This window comes from Marmota monax, unplaced genomic scaffold (assembly GCF_021218885.2).
Source record: "Marmota monax isolate L192 unplaced genomic scaffold, Marmota_monax_Labrador192_F-V1.1 WCK01_AAM20220418_F8-fsc00010, whole genome shotgun sequence".
Classification (NCBI taxonomy): domain Eukaryota; kingdom Metazoa; phylum Chordata; class Mammalia; order Rodentia; family Sciuridae; genus Marmota; species Marmota monax.
In genome coordinates this window covers 6,726,005-6,742,869 of record NW_026692321.1, presented here as the reverse complement: position 1 = coordinate 6,742,869, position 16,865 = coordinate 6,726,005, and the positions used below count along the sequence as shown (strand labels likewise).

Genomic DNA, 16,865 nt, shown 5'->3' with positions numbered 1-16,865 from the left:
TAGTTTTGGAAATATGGAACAGCATCAAACATGTTTCATGAGTGTAGCTGGGGCTCCTCATGGGCTTTCCTACTGGCACCGTTTCTCTTCCTCTTCCCATTTCTATTCTACATGAAAGAAGTCAGACTGTTTGGAAACATACTAGTGTGAGAAATACACACCAACAAAACCGTAACCCCTCCAGGCAAATCCTTATTTTCAGATGATCAGGACTTTAAATGATACATCAGCAATTATTAGTAGTAAATTATCAGATAATGTGATGCATTTAACAGAGTTGATAGTTGAGGAATATCATAAAGCTCTCTGTTCAAGAGTTTAGTGGCTGTTTCCTCTTTTAAAAACGTAATTAATTTTTGAAGTAAAATTGCATTTGTGACCACAAAATTCACATTTGTAGGACAACCCATTCTAGAACACTATATCTTATCATCTTTACAACTCTAAAGGTGTGAATTCATTTTTTTTAACTTTCTTAACAGTTTCTTAGAATCTAGCAACAGTTTCTAAGTGAAACAGGATGTCTGTATCCTACCAATTTCAAATCTGAGTTCATTTTGACCTCCATGCTATTAAGAGCCAGTAGTCAATACGACAGGTAGCTTTGACTAATCTTATGTTGTTCCAAATACACCTATTTATGACTCCCCGGAGATCTTGAAAGTAGTCAATATATGCAAGATCGACCAAGAACAATAACTGAATGAAAAATTTGCCAGGTTTCACATTATGCATGCAAGCTGCATCCACAGAAGGCATCCTACAATATGGAAAATAATTAGTGAAACCCAAAGATTCTCTCACAGAAGAGAGAGATTCTTATTTTCACCACAATGTAAGGAGATAACAGCACTGTGAAATATCTGAAAGTTGAAAAAGCAATTCTGTTGTACGTGAAGACTTTTGATAATATGACAATCCTAGAGTTGCTTGCCATTTCCTCATAAGTTAGCCATGAAATGAAAACAAATTCTCAGTCTTTTATTCCCTATATAATTACATCAGTAGTAGAAAAGCTGAAGTGATAAGGAAAAAATCCTCAAAATGATAAAATTCATTAATCATTTCAACTGATAGAACAACAAAGTATCTAGAAATGTACCTAGAAAAGTTTTAAAAAAATAAAAATAGTAGACCCTCTTTTAACAATGCACACAGCAAAACTTGCAACCCAAAGATATTTTAGAACCCCAAACAATCAATCAATAAATATTTTATTGTAAAATTTGCAGGGAAAATAATGGATTCCAGTGAAAAAGAAAATGGAAACATTGAAAATATTCTGAGTGACATGTAGAACACAGGTTAAGAATTAAAAATAACAATGGAATTTGTTCTGAAATATGCCATTTAAATGAAAATTCAATGATTTTGTTACAATATTGGATACTTTGAGTCAAAATGTTTATTTTTAGAAACATTCAAGGTATTCAATCCCATATAATATAATCATTCATGAGTGAAAGTGACACTATCAGAAAAGTGCTAGAAAGGTGATTTGCACCAATTTTTAAGATTTGATCCAATCCATAGTCATCTCCCCCACCATATAAACTTAGCCATATTTCTGAGTTTCTCTCTTTGTACCCAAAATTTTCTCCTAAATCTCTCATTGCCATTCTGGTATAGGGTCAGGCTGCAAATTAGGAAGTGTAGAATATAAAGCTAAGGCTTTATAGGAGCAGGTCCTCAAGGTCCTTGAGTGTCTTGCTGAAGGCGATGGAGCATTGGTTATCAAAGGGGACTATGCAGGGAAGTGACACAGTCAGACCAGTTTTGTTTGTTTGTTGTTGTTGTTGTTCTGGGGATTGAACCCAGGGCCTTGTGCATGTGAGTCAAGCACTCTGCCAACTGAGCTATATCCCCAGCCCTGGGTGCCATTCTGAATTACTCCCATACTCATCCTTAATCCACTCCATCACTACAGCCGAGAATTCTAGCTGCTGGACATATTTCCAGTAAGTACCCTTTTCTCTTTGGCTTGAAAATTCTACTACTTTGAATATAAATTTCATCATGCCATCCTCCTATTGACAAGTGTTTGGCTTCATGTTTTGATGTTAACAGACTAACCCTCTCACATGAAAATACACAAGTTTTGAGGTAAATGTTTTCAGGCATTTGTTACATGAAAACAAATTCTCGGTCTTTTATTCCTTATATAATTACATTAGTAGCCAAAAAGCTAAAGTGATAAGGAAAAAATACTCTAAATGATAAAAATTCACTAATCATTTCAACTGATAGAACAACAAAGTGTTTAGAAATGTACCTAAAAAAGGTCAGTGCAAGACTGTGATTCTTTAGAGAATAAAAGCTCATAAGGAAACTTCCGCCGTCACCCTATCTTCACCCTGTTGAGGGGCGATTTCCTAACTGTGCAGAGGAAGACAGTAAGTGACTGTCATGGTCCTCGTGAGTTTAGGAGACAGAGGGCAGAATGTGCAGCTGCTGACGTAGCAACGACATTGCTGGAGGAGGTATCAGGGCAGGGGCAGCTTATTAAAGGGGATGCCCTTGAAGTTTGAGAGTTCTCTGCAGGTCCATGACCAAAGGTTGGGATGAGGGTGCTCAGGTTGAAGCTCTTTAAGAACCATCTTTATGAGGTGGAGGGTGGGTAAAAGATACTAAATGGTACACAGTACTCAGACTGGAGTTCTAGATCAGCACAGGTGAGAGATTTTGTTAACACCTGACATTCCTATGAGATCAGAAAGTTCATGCTTTGAAGTAACACCACCCTCTAGATTAAAGGATACTCCAGACCCATCCTAATAAAGCATTAAGTCAAGCTTTGATAAGGTCAGGGGAGAGCCACTGGTAAGTGAACTACCTGCTGGGGCAAACCCAACAATCCTTAAAGGAAAATGACACAAGCAAGATTCCTGACAGTGTATCAATGATAATGTCCAACATAATACCAAAAATTACTGGATATGTACAGAAACAGGAAAATGTGGCTCATAATACCTAAGAAATTATTTTTTTGTATCCCTTATTGACTTAAATTATTAAATGCATTTAGTTAATGCAAAATTTATTGGAACCACATGAATAAGACTAAAATAAACATTTGAATGGCATGCTGGACCATACCATTTGTGACCTCACACTTATTTCTGATATTGCGCTTACTCCTGCTAATCTTTCACACACACAATGTAGGTTGGACTCCCATGACACTTCACTGTGTTTTCTTATCATGTGTCCTCTGTGACCTTTAAAATGCCATGCTCTAGAATTCAATAGTTCCAGCTTTCCAAAGTGTACTACTCACCCTCTACCTTCAGAACCATTTTATACTCAAACCACAAATTAAATAGTATTTCATCAAGGAATGCTATTTCTTTGGCTGCTTTAAGCAGCTTTGCAGTATTCTCTCACACCATTTACACACACCACTTCAACACACTCCTGCACACACACACGAATACATACACATATGTATTTGAGAAGTGTTTGCTAAGTCTTGAGACATTGGTTACTTGTCTTTCAGAATGTAATTCCTCTAATTGTTACAAAATTAAGTTATTTTAAAATAAATTCATGTTGTAAGTTCATTACTAGAGTTTACATTCAAATATATGACCATAATAAGCATTTATAAAGAAAATATGGCTTTAATTGTATGAAAGTTACTTAAAAACAAAAAAAAAAAATGCTCATTTCAAATATTCCACTTTTTAATCTTTGTCTTAGAGGCTTTTTTATATACACAAACACACATGTAACCACCAAAAAATAACAAAATTCCCATTTTCTACAGGTTATGTTTAAAGCTTTTGGGCCATTTTTGTTTGTTTGTTTTTTATATATTCCTCATCAGTTATTTACATCTCTGTAAGGGGCTTCCATTCTTATTGCTCAGGACATCCCACCCTCTAAGACCAATATTTCTGGTTCTATATTATATATTTTTTTATATTTACCTGTTACCACAATAAATCAACACGTATCTGGAGGCTTAATACAACATCAATGTGTTATATCCCAGTTCTATAGGTCAGAAGTCCAGGTGGTGGTGTACGGTCCTTCTGCCCACATCTCAGAAGACTGGATTCAAGGTGTCAGCTGGCTGGCTCATTTCTGGAGATGCCTGGGGAGAAGTCACTTCCAGTCTCATTCAGAATTTTGCCAGAGTTCAATCCTTCCAGTTACAGGGTCACAGACCCCATTTCCTTGCTGGCTGACAGCTGGGATCCTCTCCAAGCTCCGTAGGCATTCCTTATCTAGAACCCACACTCTCACCTTCCCACTCCTGCCCCCGCCCCTCCGTCCCGCCTTCCAACCAACAATAGCAGATGGAGTCCTTCTCATGTTTGGAATCTCTGATTTCTCCTTCTGCCTTATCTCTTCTGCTCAAAAATGTTTAGCTTTTAGCAATCCATATGATTAGATGGGGCCCACCCCAGTAAGCCAGGAAAATCTCCCTATCTTTAGGTCTATGAAGCTTTTACATCTGTCGACTTCCTCTTTCCATGGAATAGACTACATTTGCAGTTTCAGGGATTAGGGCATGGGCATCTCTTTGGGGAGTTATTCTGCCTGCCAATCTTAGTATTCATAGCCTGTAGGTTTTATTATATTGTTGGAACAAAGCTTCCTGTCGATGTCACCCACTCCTCTGCAAAGGGTCGTGGCAGACTGACTTCACAGGAATTGTGGTTTATAACCACGTATTTGGCTCATGGCACTGGAACATAAAAAAGAGAAGAGGGTATATCTGTTTGAGGAAAGCACTCAAAACGTCAGCCTATTTCTATTAAAAAAATAAAAAAGGGTATTTCCAGACATGTTTGTGTATTATTGTCCTACCTTCAATCACCTCATCTGGGCATGGTGAATACATTTAGCCAGGTGCCTGGATTTATTTTTAGCAATTGACATTAGTTCCTCCTTCTCAAAAAACAATATACTTAATAATCTCAGGATTTGCTTTACTGGAACATAATACAAGAAGAATGGAGCTCATCAATGGCTGACACAAATAACTACACAAATAATTATATTTATTTTCTCCAAGGCACTTCACTTAGACAATTCCTGAACCTCCATCATGGGGGAGACACTGCATCTGGCACAAGGTCTGAATATATCTATTGTTACATGGAACCTACGCGTCCATATTCCTCATGTCTCAAAAGTAAGCCTCCATGATCATCTGGAGTTTTTCCAACTGCTCATTGATTTGGCACATTACAGTAAGAGCCCTCTCCTGCTTGTGGTTCCTACAAGGTGAGTATCATTTTCTCCATACACAATCAGGAAACTAAGTCTTCCAGTACATCACCTCTAGTCACCTCGCTTGGAATTCAGTCCAGTCTCTTGGACTCCAAAAGCAATACTGTAATTACTAAATCACATCTGAAAATACAGACTGACCCATTTTGAAGTCATGACAAAACACTAGGGAAACCTTTTGGAAAATAACCCTGGACCCCTAATTTTAAGCCTTATAAACAGTCCCGAGGTAGCAGCAGTGAGAAGATGGTCACGTCTCTATCTTTCTTTTTTCTGGTTCTTTATAAACTAGGCTTCTTCAAAATAAAAGCAAATGGGGCTTGTCATCCATCTGCCCCACTGTGTGCATGGTTTTCTTCTTTAAGAACTAAAGTGCTGTGGGAAGAGGCCGGCCCTGCTCTTGTCCAAAGCACCAAACCACGCTGTACTTCAGTCGATGTTTTGTGTGGTATTTAATTTTGTGTTGTTGACCCGTATCATCAGTTTACTTTTAATCAACCACCAGTTCAGTAGGGTGTGCACACATCTGAAGTGCATAGTGTTCAACTAGAAATCATTAAATGCATTTGTATGAGGATGACTTGGGTTTTAACTTTGCCTTAGTCCTGTCTTCCTGAGCAGCTTTGGGTAGATAGGCCTCACCGTCCCTCTTGGTAGGTAAAATTTATTTGAGTGACATGAATAAGGATCATTCTTCTCTCTCCTCCTGCACTTTGTCCCTATCTCATGGACCTCACCACGTGCTGAGGACTCATCAGCACCAGCTACTGCTTCCTGCCTATGTCCACAGACACATCAGGATCTGGAGGACAGCTAAGGCCGGAGGCTGAACCGACAGCTGTTGTCTGGTCTGCCTCTTAGATAACCTTTCCCCAGAGCCATTTCCACCATCTCCGTCCCTCTCTAGAAATGTCTGAGCTCTGCTTTACATCTCATATAAAATCCAAGATCCTCAAATTAGTGTCCCGGGCCAGGCTCCTGTGTCCTCCTGCTCATCCCTCTGTAAGGTCTCCAGCTCTCAATGTCGTCACAGACCCCGGAAGCAGACTTGGCCTTGAACAAATACTAGTGTCTCTGAGCTTGATCCCTTACCTCACCAAGTGAGGAGGTTCAATGTGATGACTTTACATTTCTGCTGCATCATTAGGATTCCTCTTAGGAATCAGCAGCTAAGCTAAGCAAAATGTAGGCACAACTGACGGTTCAATTACCAAGGGCCTATCTGAATATGTTACTTTAGAGGTTTTTACAAACTTTCTTGAAAGTGGGAAATTTTAAATACATATACAAGCGGAAAGAATAGGGTGGTGAATGTGAATATACCGCTTGCAACTTCTTTGATAATTCCAAAGCAAATCCATTGCCTGATGTCATGTCATCTATACATAAATCAGAATGTATACCTAAGCGATAATATTTTTAAAGCACAACCATGATACTATCTTCACAACTAAATAAAGTTATTTAATATTACCAATTATCTGGTCTTGCTCAATTCTTCTCTTGGGGAATTTTTAATGACACATTGAATGGAAATCTGCTTTGACAATAACGTGCTAGATTCACTGACACCAGATCTCTGCCATGCCCCAAAACTCAGTTAATTTATATACTTGGAGCATAAATAACAAAGCTGAAAATTATATAGTTTTTTAAAATCCCAATGCTAAAAGCAAAGGCTCCAGAGTTTCAAAGAAATTAGTATCGTTCCAGGGGTAATCCATTAAAAAGTGTTCATGAGAGTTTTGGCTTACTGAATTATTTTTAAGATGAATGGTATCAGATGTATAAAGCCAACACCGAGAGAAACAAATGATACTAACTGGGAAGAAATAATTTCAACAGGCCCACATGATGCAAAATTTCTAGAATTTTAATGGAGATAGTGATCGTAGAGGAAAGACAGCTGCCCAAATAAATTGGCGGCGGGAGCAGGGGTAATAAATCAGAGAATTTTTATCAAACAGAGGTTGTAAATTGGCTCTGCTAGAGGCTGAATTAAGCCTGTAGCTGTGTTTTATTTGACTTAGTCATTCGATACTTTCAATAGGCCATATGAGGAAGAAAGACTTCCTGTGCATTTCTGGAGTGTGATCTGAATACAGAAGGTGTGACCTGTGCTCCTTACAGCTGTCCTCTCACTTTTTTGATTGATTAAGAAGCCTCCTTAGCCAGGCCACAGGCTACTGGGTCTCACCCTCTTCTTGCTTTTCACCCTGGCTACTAGATTCAAAGACAGCTAGATGATCGATAGATACATAGATAGATAGATAGATAGATAGATAGATAGATAGATGATAGGCAGGCACACAGCATTTGAGTTTGTAATACTGTTGTAAAGCAAAGCAGTTTTTCTTTCAAATACATACAATGACTAATGTTGCTCTCCATTAGTGATTATTCACTACTGTTTGGAAACAACCTTTCTATTCAAAATGCAATGACTGAACCTCAAATCTATGCAAGGAACTGGGCCTGAAGCAAGTAAAGAGAGACCACTGAGTCCTGTCCCAAAGGGTCCTGGGCTCTGGATCTCCTGAGGAGTCAAACATGTAAAGTTGTCACTCATGTCCTGTGGCAACCACTACGTTTGAAGTTGAGGAGAGTTGAGTTAATTCTTCCCAGGACTGGAAGGTAAAGGGTCTAGGAAAATCCTAGGAAGTATTCACATCCTCTAGGGTAATGAAAGAGATAGATACTAATTGTACCAATGTTACATTTATAGATTTATAAGTCAGAAGTTTGCTTGAGAAATGTTTTTCAGCTACCTTTCTGTAGACTTGTTTCTGCAACTCTATAAAGCCCTCATTACTGCCATAAAATATTGCAAATGATTCCTAGACCTACTCTTCTTCACCAAAGTACAAATCATACTTCAATAAGGTGTTAAACTTAATATATTTTCTATTCAGGCCATTAATACGTGTCCAACACTCATTTCTTCAAAAAGATAAGAACCATGACAAATATTGTAGAATTATTTGGATGACCATAGATTTCATGAGATCCAAGATACAATTTCTCCTCATAAAGTTGCTCTTCCTTTACTATTCAACAGACACCAAGGGACCCTTGCCATAGAACTAAAAGCACAAAATTTCAGAGTTAAATGGTCTTCTGAAGTCACATGCTCCAGTCTCCTGGCTCTAGATGAGCCAATTCTTGAGGCATCTAGAAGAGCTGGAGATATTTGAAGACAAGTCCAGGGGTTCAGTCTCAAAGCCATCCTCCCCCAGTGGCCTCTGCAGGGCTTAATCAGAATTAATAAAGGCTTCTTCCTCCTACAAACATGCTGCTCTGATACGAGACCATTCACTCCCTCCCCCCCTCCCCAGGGAAAGATAATTGAACAGCATCCTCCTCCAGGAGTGCTTGACATACTTGAACCCAGTTGTTTTTGTTCCAGGGCAGAGGTCTTCTGCAAAATCAAAGCATCACGGGGGACCCCTCTTCACCCTGATTCTTGCAATCATGCCAGAAGTATTTCAGAAATGTCATTCAGAGTACCAGGGCTGAGTTTATTAGAAGAGAGAGAAAAGCAGAGAGGACTCTCTCCAGGGAGAGAACGGGTCCTCCCAGAGACACCGATGGCCTGCCTGTCCTGTCCTCCAGTTTTACTGAGGCCCCAGAAACATTTTCAGAGAGTCCCACCCAAGTCTACCTCTTGACTTTTGACTGACAGCAGGATGACACCAGACTTTTAAGTCCCTAATGGGCAGGACAACTCTTGGCTACTTGGCCCAGGCTGACTGGTCCTAATTGGAATCTGGTTTTTACAGATTTTATGGTTAGGGCGAATTATCCTTATCTCCCTGAGTTCTGGGATCTGGTCTGCCTAAGGGTCACAAAAGTGCCCTCACCTTGGGATGACTTGTGTTCTTTATATCAGTGTTTCCATCCTTGGTTTCTCCTGAAGATCCCAGGTTGTTTGCTGAGGAATGTAACACATCCTGTTGGCTGAAGCCCAGCAGACCTGCAGATAACTTGCTTTTTAAATTTTTTTATTTTAAAGAAAGCATGCTGGGGTCAGACAGTGGGTCCTGTTTATGGAATTCTTCCCTTAACCTCATGGTCCCACCTCTCACATCTGTTCCCTGTCATCTTCAGTGGCTTTATGTTGCCACATGTCTGAGTGTGATTGATTGAGCTGGACTCTTAAACATTCCAGTTGGTTGAATGTCACTTCTGTCGCCTCCTGGATCATCTGGCCTGATGTGACCCACCTCCCAAAGCTCACTGGGAATCCCCAATTCTCCATCCACTGTTGCTTTTCTGTGGATCTGCTGCAATTTCCATGTATTTTATTTTGAAATAGGAAATAAAATTTGGTCCCCTTAATCTAATAATGGCTTAATGAATATTTGTACAAACCAGAAGTAAATTCATACTCATCAAGAAATTAGAGAGCTTGACCCAGAGGTTGTGTCCACCCCTTTGAGAAAAATGATGGCGGTTGTTTACAAGTGTATAAACCAGGAATCTCCCTTCCAGCCGCCGCTCACTCATCCCCGATTTCCCCGGTTCCACTCTTTGACGTTGGAGCCTCTTCCTCCCAAGTTTCACTACTGCTGGCCTGGAATCTGCTTCTTGCTTTGCACCTGCACAGCTGCTACTAAATATGCCTCCTCTGTTTCCGTCTTTCCACTGAAACTAAAGCAATCTGGAAGGTCCCAATCTGCCTGTGCGGTTCCCCTGTTTAAAATTAGTCCCTTGTTCCAAAAGCAAACCTCCCGGCCTGGCACGGGACATTCTCCAAGATGTGGCCTATTTACATTTCACAGTTATCTCTCAATTCCCGTCTGTGATCTGAACCCCAGAGACACCAGCCTATTTAGGTCCTCCAAACCCGGTTGGGGGCTCCTACTTCCCTGCCTGTCCACATCCTGTGGAGGCACCCTCTAGGCCCACTTTGCCTCTGCCCTCCCACTGGTTTGGCCAGCCCTCGCTAATGCCACCTACCTCCCAGCAGAGCTCTGCCTGCTTGACTCTCATTGAATCTCAAAGAGAAGAAAGTTCTCCCTGCTCTGGTCTAAAGTCCGCCTCCCTCATCCAATTTCTTAGCACCAAATAGTTTCATCCTAGGGTGATTGATAGTAGGAATGTCTACTTCTCCTTTGGGGGAACCCCATTGCCACCCACAAGAATGTGGTCCTAAATTATAGCCCCAGAAGGAAACATAAAATTGCATTAGACCATAATGGTTTCACTCCAGTCCATTTGGGGGTTTTTGGTCTTGGAGACCGTGGGCAGGACATCAAGAGCAGTGCAGGAAGAAGTCAGCGTATGCCCTTTTGCAGCTCTGTGGCCTTCAGCTGGAAGTAATAGGAAGCGGCCATGCGTGTCTTGCCTTCAGCCCTATAGACCTGTGCTCCCAGTCTCCAGTGAGAGCGTAAACAGAAATATGCAGAGGCCTACTCTCTCCCCGAGCAAGCCTGCATTGACCTGAATGCCAATGCACATGGGGAGGAGTTAGGTTTTCTGTTTGCAAATCCTTTGTTTTCAGAGAACCATGTTTTTGCAGCTTCATCACAAATTTTGAAACATGTCTTTTTCTTGTGTTCAAGTTCACTGTGACTTTGGTTTTCCCAGGAATAACCAGTGGCATTTGCTTTACTGTTTGACCTTTACAGAATACACAGATTCAAGATGCTTAGGATAGATGTCCCCACCCAGCTCCCAATACTAAGAACCACATTAGGAGGTGGGAGGGAGGCTTTGAATATTTCCAGCCTCCCTTCTGGAACTCTTGCCTTTATTACCCCCAGACTTCAACTCTATGGACTCTTTTCCATTTGGGGGGTAGGGGGACACTGGGATTGAACACAGGGGTTCTTTACCACTGAGAAACATCCCCAGGGCTTTAGATTTTTCATTTTGAGTCAAGTTCTTTGTAAGTTGCCCAGACTGGCCTCAAACTTGTGATCCTCCTGCCCTAGCCTCGTGAGTAGCTGGGATCTCAGGCGTGTCCCACAGCAGACCGCTCCATTCCATTTCTGAAGAAGGCTCAGAAACTGATTCCTGCTACACATGTTGTTCTTTCTCCTTGTAAAGTTTCCCTGCTCACCCCAGAGCTTCACAGAGTCCGAACCTTCAAGTACCTCCAGCTGAGGATTCCAAGTGTGTGAATCGCTTGCTGTCACCATGACAAATACCAGAGATAAACAATTGAAAAAAAAAGGGGAAAGTTTATTTTGGCTTCAGGTTTCCATCCATGGCTGGTTGGCTCTGCTGTTCTGGCTGTTGTGAGGCAGAACATCATGGTGGTGTCGGGGGGCCACATGGTGGAGAAAAGCTGCTCACCTCATGGCCTCCAGGAAGCAGAAGAGGAACCAGAGAGGAAGGGGCGGGACCAATAGCCCCATCAAGGGCATGTCCCCAATGACCTACTTCCTTCTGCTAGGTGCCACCCCTTAAAGGTTCTACCACCTCACCATGGCATCAAGGAGTGGCCACCAAGCCATTAATACATGGCCTTTGGGGAACATCCGAGATCCAATCTGGAGCATCAGGCAGGGTCGGCCCTTCTGCGTCACACCGGCCATATGTGTGTTTGCAGACTCCTGAGCCCCAGGAGGACCGGAGCCACATTATTCTAATTTGCCTATCTCTGTGGGCTGGACACCATTTGCATAATTAGTATTTTTCAAACAATTTTCCCCAAACAAAAGATTATTCTGGCCTAGAATTAAATTCTCTATTCTTTGGTAGGTATTATTTTTAATTAATTTTTAAATTTGTTTTAATTAGTTATACTTGACAGTAGAATGCATTCATGCACTGATATATTATACATAGATGGGATATAATTTTTCATTTTTCTGAGTGTACATGTTGCAGAATCACATTGGCCATGCAGTCACTATATACATAAAGTGATAGTGTCTGTTTCATTCTACTATCTTTCCTATCCACACCACCCTCTCCTCCCCTCCCATCACTTCCCTCTACCTAATCTAAGAATCTAATCTATTCTTCCCTAGTGCCCCTAATCTATTCTTCCCTAGTGCCCCCCCCCCCTTATTGTGAATTAGCATCCACATATTACAGAAAACATTCGGCCTTTGGCTTTGTGGGATTGGCTTATTTCACTTAGCATAATATTCTCCAACTTCATCCATTTACTGGCAAATGTCATAATTTTACTCTTCCTTAAAGCTGAGTTATATTCCATTGAATATATATATCACATTTTCTTCATCTATTGAGGGACATCTAGGTTGGTTCCATTGTTTACCTATTGTGAATTGAGCTGCTATAAACATTGATGTGGCTGCGTCACTATAGTGTGCTGATTTTAAGTCCTTTGGGTATAAATCAAGGAGTGGGATAGCTGGGTTGAATGGTGGTTCCATTCCAAGTTTTCTGAGGAATCTCCATACTGCTTTCCGTAGTGGTTGCACCAATTTGCATTCCCACCAGCAATGTATGAGTGTGCCCTTTTCCCCACAGCCTTTCCAACATTTATTGTTGCCTGTATTCTTGATGATTGCCATTCTGACAGGAGTGAGATGAAATCCTAGAATAGTTTTGATTTGCATTTCTCTATTTGCTAGAGATGTTGAACAATTTTTCATGGATTTGTTGATCAATTGTATTTCTTCTTCGTGTGAAGTGTCTGTTCAGTTCTTAGCCCATTTATTGATTGGGTTATTTTTTTTTTTTTGCTGTTAAGTTTTTTGAGTTCATTATATATCCTAGAAATTAATGCTTTATTGGAGGTGCATGTGGTAAAGACTTTCTCCCAGTCTATAGGCTCTCTCCCCACATTATTGTTTCCTGAGAAAGCTGAGAAGAAGCTTTTTAATTTGAATCCCTCCCATTTATTGGTCCTTGATTTTACTTCTTGCGCTTTAGGAGTCTTGTTAGGCCAACATGGTGCAGATTTGGGCCTATTTTTCTTCTATTAGGTGCAGGGTCTCTGTTCTAGTGCCTATGTCTTTGATCCACTTTGAGTTGATTTTTGTGCAGGGTGAGAGAGAGAGGTTTAATTTCATTTTGCTACATATGGATTTCCAGTTTTGCCAGCACCATTTGTTGAAGAGGCTACCTTTTCTCCAGTGAATGTTTTGGCACCCTTGTCTCATAAGAGATAACCGTATTTATGTGGGTTTGTCTCTGGGTCCTCTATTCTGTACTATTGGTCTACAAATCACGGTTGTAATGTGCCAGAGCCCTCAGTACACACTCAGTTATCTTCCTACTCTTGTGACCATCAGTGGACAGCAGGAGGAAGTCATAGGTTCTCCCAGTTTCCAGCTATTGTGGGATAATCATGAGACTTTATTTACCAAGGATGTTTCTACTTTGAAGAAAACAACATCCTGTCCCCAAATTCCAATTTCTATTTCTAAAATATAAAATTCTTGCTAAAGAAGAATGTTATCATCACCACTACTTATACACAAAACCTGTCACTGCTACTATTGTAAAATAATAAGCCCTCGGATTTCAACGCCAGGACCAAGCTGGAAAACAGTCTGCTATCCCTGGGAACTTGACACTATTTAACAAGTAGAGCTCAACACAGGCTGCTGAAGAACAGGGTTCCTGTGATTTCCCCTGGGACATTCTTACCACCAAGAGCAGGTAGGAGTAGTCTGCTAGAAAAGACACCAGTGTTTGTGTGGGGGATGGCTGATGGTTAAATTGTTAACTAGTCAACTGTTATAACTTACATATTTCGACCACAAATTCTTTAGAGTTTTTTGTTATTGTTGTTGTTATATTTTCTAATCAAAACATGTAGGAAATCTGTCTTTTTGACCAGGATTATTTGGATTTAAAAATGAGGTTGTCCCCAATAGGTCCTGTGTTAATGCAGGAAGTGAAATGATCAGATTATGAGAGCTTTAACCCAATCAGAAGATTAATCCATTTGACGGATCACTCATTTGAATGGACTAATTATGCAGGTGGGACATGGCTGGAGGAGGTGAGCCTTCTCATTTCTGGGCCCAAAGCAATGCAGTTGGCTGACTGTGGACTGAAATTCCCAAACCATGAGCCCTACATAAACCTTTCCTCATCTAAGTTGGTCGTGCTGGGCATTTTGGTCACAGTGAGGCAAAACTAACAAGGAAGGAGATGATGTGCAAGATCTTATGTTCCTGTGCAATCTCTAGACCCTTCTTATCTAATCCATTAGCGCTGAAAGCTGTCTCTCAAACATTTTGCTAATCTTTCTCTGTTCTACGAGGAATTCCATCCAACTTCAACATAAACACATTTTTGCCATGAAGAGACACCTAATCTTTGCCTTGTTATTTTAAACCACTATAAAGAAATGAATACAGTATTCTACCATTGGATATATGTGTATCTAGTCCCACAAGAATGCATGTGCATCCTACAAGATTTAGGTACTGATTATTATAAATATCTGTGAATTCAGTTTATTTTCATCATATCCTTAAAAAAAAACTATTAAGAACTGTATCCCTCCAAAATACTTATCAAGCAACTTCTAAGAGATCCCTTAGTAGATATTCAGAAAATATTTTAAATGAATTAATATTTACTTATACCATTCAATAAGGTAGCCACTAGCCACATTCAAGTAGAAATTAATTGAAATAAAATAAAACATTCAGCTCCTAGCCTCATTTCATGTGCTCAATACCCTGACTTCCAGGATGGATTTACTGTGCAATGTGAGTGTTTTGCCGAGCCTGGAGATTGGCTTCCCAGTGAAAGTGCCACAGCTTGGATTATTTAGAAGGATCTGAGAAAGCAATGAGCGCATTCTGCAGGCACGGCCGCTGCCTCTCTGCAGACCCATCAGCCACATGTGACAGGAGAGCTTTCCAGCTCCTATATGTCTCATTGTCGTCTGTTATATTAACAAAGAGTGCCTGGCCAGGACCCATCAGTCATCTCCACAAAGAGCTATTTCTGTCGTCTTTCTTCTTCCACAACTGCAAAGATTGATTTGAGGCAGATAACCTTTTTGTGTGTGTTCCTGTGTGCCGGCTGGATGCAGCTGTTCCCAAATGCAGCATCAATACATGGTTTATGAGTCAGGTTTGTTTGTTTATTTATTTATTTAATGTAATGTGTGAAGCTAATCATCTTGATTATGACACAAAAAAACATTTGCCTTGAAATCTCGACCGCTGTGTTCCATCTCTCCATCTTGCTGTGAGCGCAGCATTCCTGAAAGGTTCATTGCTGGGACTAGATGTTTTGAATCTCAATTTTGGAATTCAGCTCCACTGCAGGATGCGGCAGAGCACAGACGTGAGTAGCCTACACAGCTGGGCTTCTGTCTTAGCCTGGCTCCACTGGAAAACAGAACCGAAGACTTTATTCAGGGAGTGCAAACCCAGGGTAGAGAGGATGAAGGTCAAGGTGAAGTGACAGATGAGCTCAGGAAAAGCACCCACCAGCTGCTTCCCCACAAGGCTAGGGGTCACCGTGGGCAGCTCCATGCTCACAGTCATCAGGGAGACTGCAACAAACACCCTTGCCTTAATGCAGCTTTTGCAGGGAGACAAGACAGGATTTACCCACCTAACTCCTTCCCCTCCCATCAACTACATTGCCCCACAGAAAATTAACACCTCCAGAACCCTGGGTAGCACGGAGCCCCTGCAGCAGTAGGTCGAGATGCCAGATCTCAGCACAGTCAATGTTGTTAGTGACCAGACATCTCCCTGTGGATGGGCTTGGTGGGAGTGGGGAGGACACGTAAGCCAGACTCCAGCCATCTCCTAGAGCTTCAAAGGCTGTGCCTGTGAGCAAGGTCTGAGAGATGGCAGTGCTTTGGAAGGAAGGAGAGTCAGATGGTTGAGGGAATCCAAAGGGGTACGAGATTTCTGGGCCCAGACAGCTTCTCTGCTTACACCCCTGCAGAACGCAACTTCAGTGGTAGGAATTATTACTAAATGGAAAAACTATATCCTCCCCAGCATCTTCAAAGTAATTCCATTCTGATAGAAAAGGACTTAGGATGAGTGAGTACTACTCCTCCAATCCTGCTTACAAGAAACTTAATGCTGAGTAACTGGTGTTTGACAGACTTGAGCTCCTAAGGAGACTTACTGGTAGTGAGCTTTCCCTTTCCAATCAACCAGGAGGAGTGACTTAAATGCACTAATGCCTCTGTTTCCTTCTGTCCCAGAGGGAGGTCATATGACTACATATTGACTGGTGAAGAAATGAGCCTGGGGGTGACACCCAAGCTTGGAAGACTCCCCTGAGTTTGGTCCTAGGAAGGAGTCTGAGAGTCCCCAGGGAGCTGGGGCTGTAAACCTGCAGCACTGAGAGGAGGAAGTAGACGGCCCTAGGTCTTCAAGTAGGGGAGGCCAGGGGTGCGAAAGATGAACTACAAGGGCCCTCGCTCCCCAAAGACTAAAGGGAAGGTGAGGAAGAGAAAGCTCAGTGTGTGCAGAGGAAGGAGACCCGAGTCCATCGCGGGATTGTAAGACCACTGTGCATTACAGCAAAGGCACCAGCGGACCCCAAGACAATGGTGATCAGTACTTTGGGAGCAACTTAACGATGGGTCAGTAGCACCAGTCACATGAAAGCCATCGGAGACACACTTAAGTCTTTCAACAAAACATTAAAGGGAGCATGTTGGTCGGGCCACTCTGGTTTCTATGTAGAAAATGGGACTGGAATGG

At 41.4% G+C, this 16,865-nt stretch overlaps 1 long non-coding RNA gene across 3 annotated transcripts in view; it reads right to left on the bottom strand.

Moving 5' to 3' along the window:
• Positions 1–16,865, bottom strand: part of LOC124090610 (uncharacterized) — a 67,437-nt gene that overhangs the window by 26,217 nt on the left and 24,355 nt on the right. For 2 of the 3 annotated variants that reach the window (XR_006851168.2, XR_009226545.1), the window contains one exon: positions 15,250–15,521. The exons of the other annotated variant lie outside the window; for it this stretch is intronic. This is a non-coding gene — a long non-coding RNA (uncharacterized LOC124090610). Of the gene's footprint in view, positions 1–15,249; positions 15,522–16,865 lie in introns of those variants that run through there. 3 annotated transcript variants of the gene reach the window in all.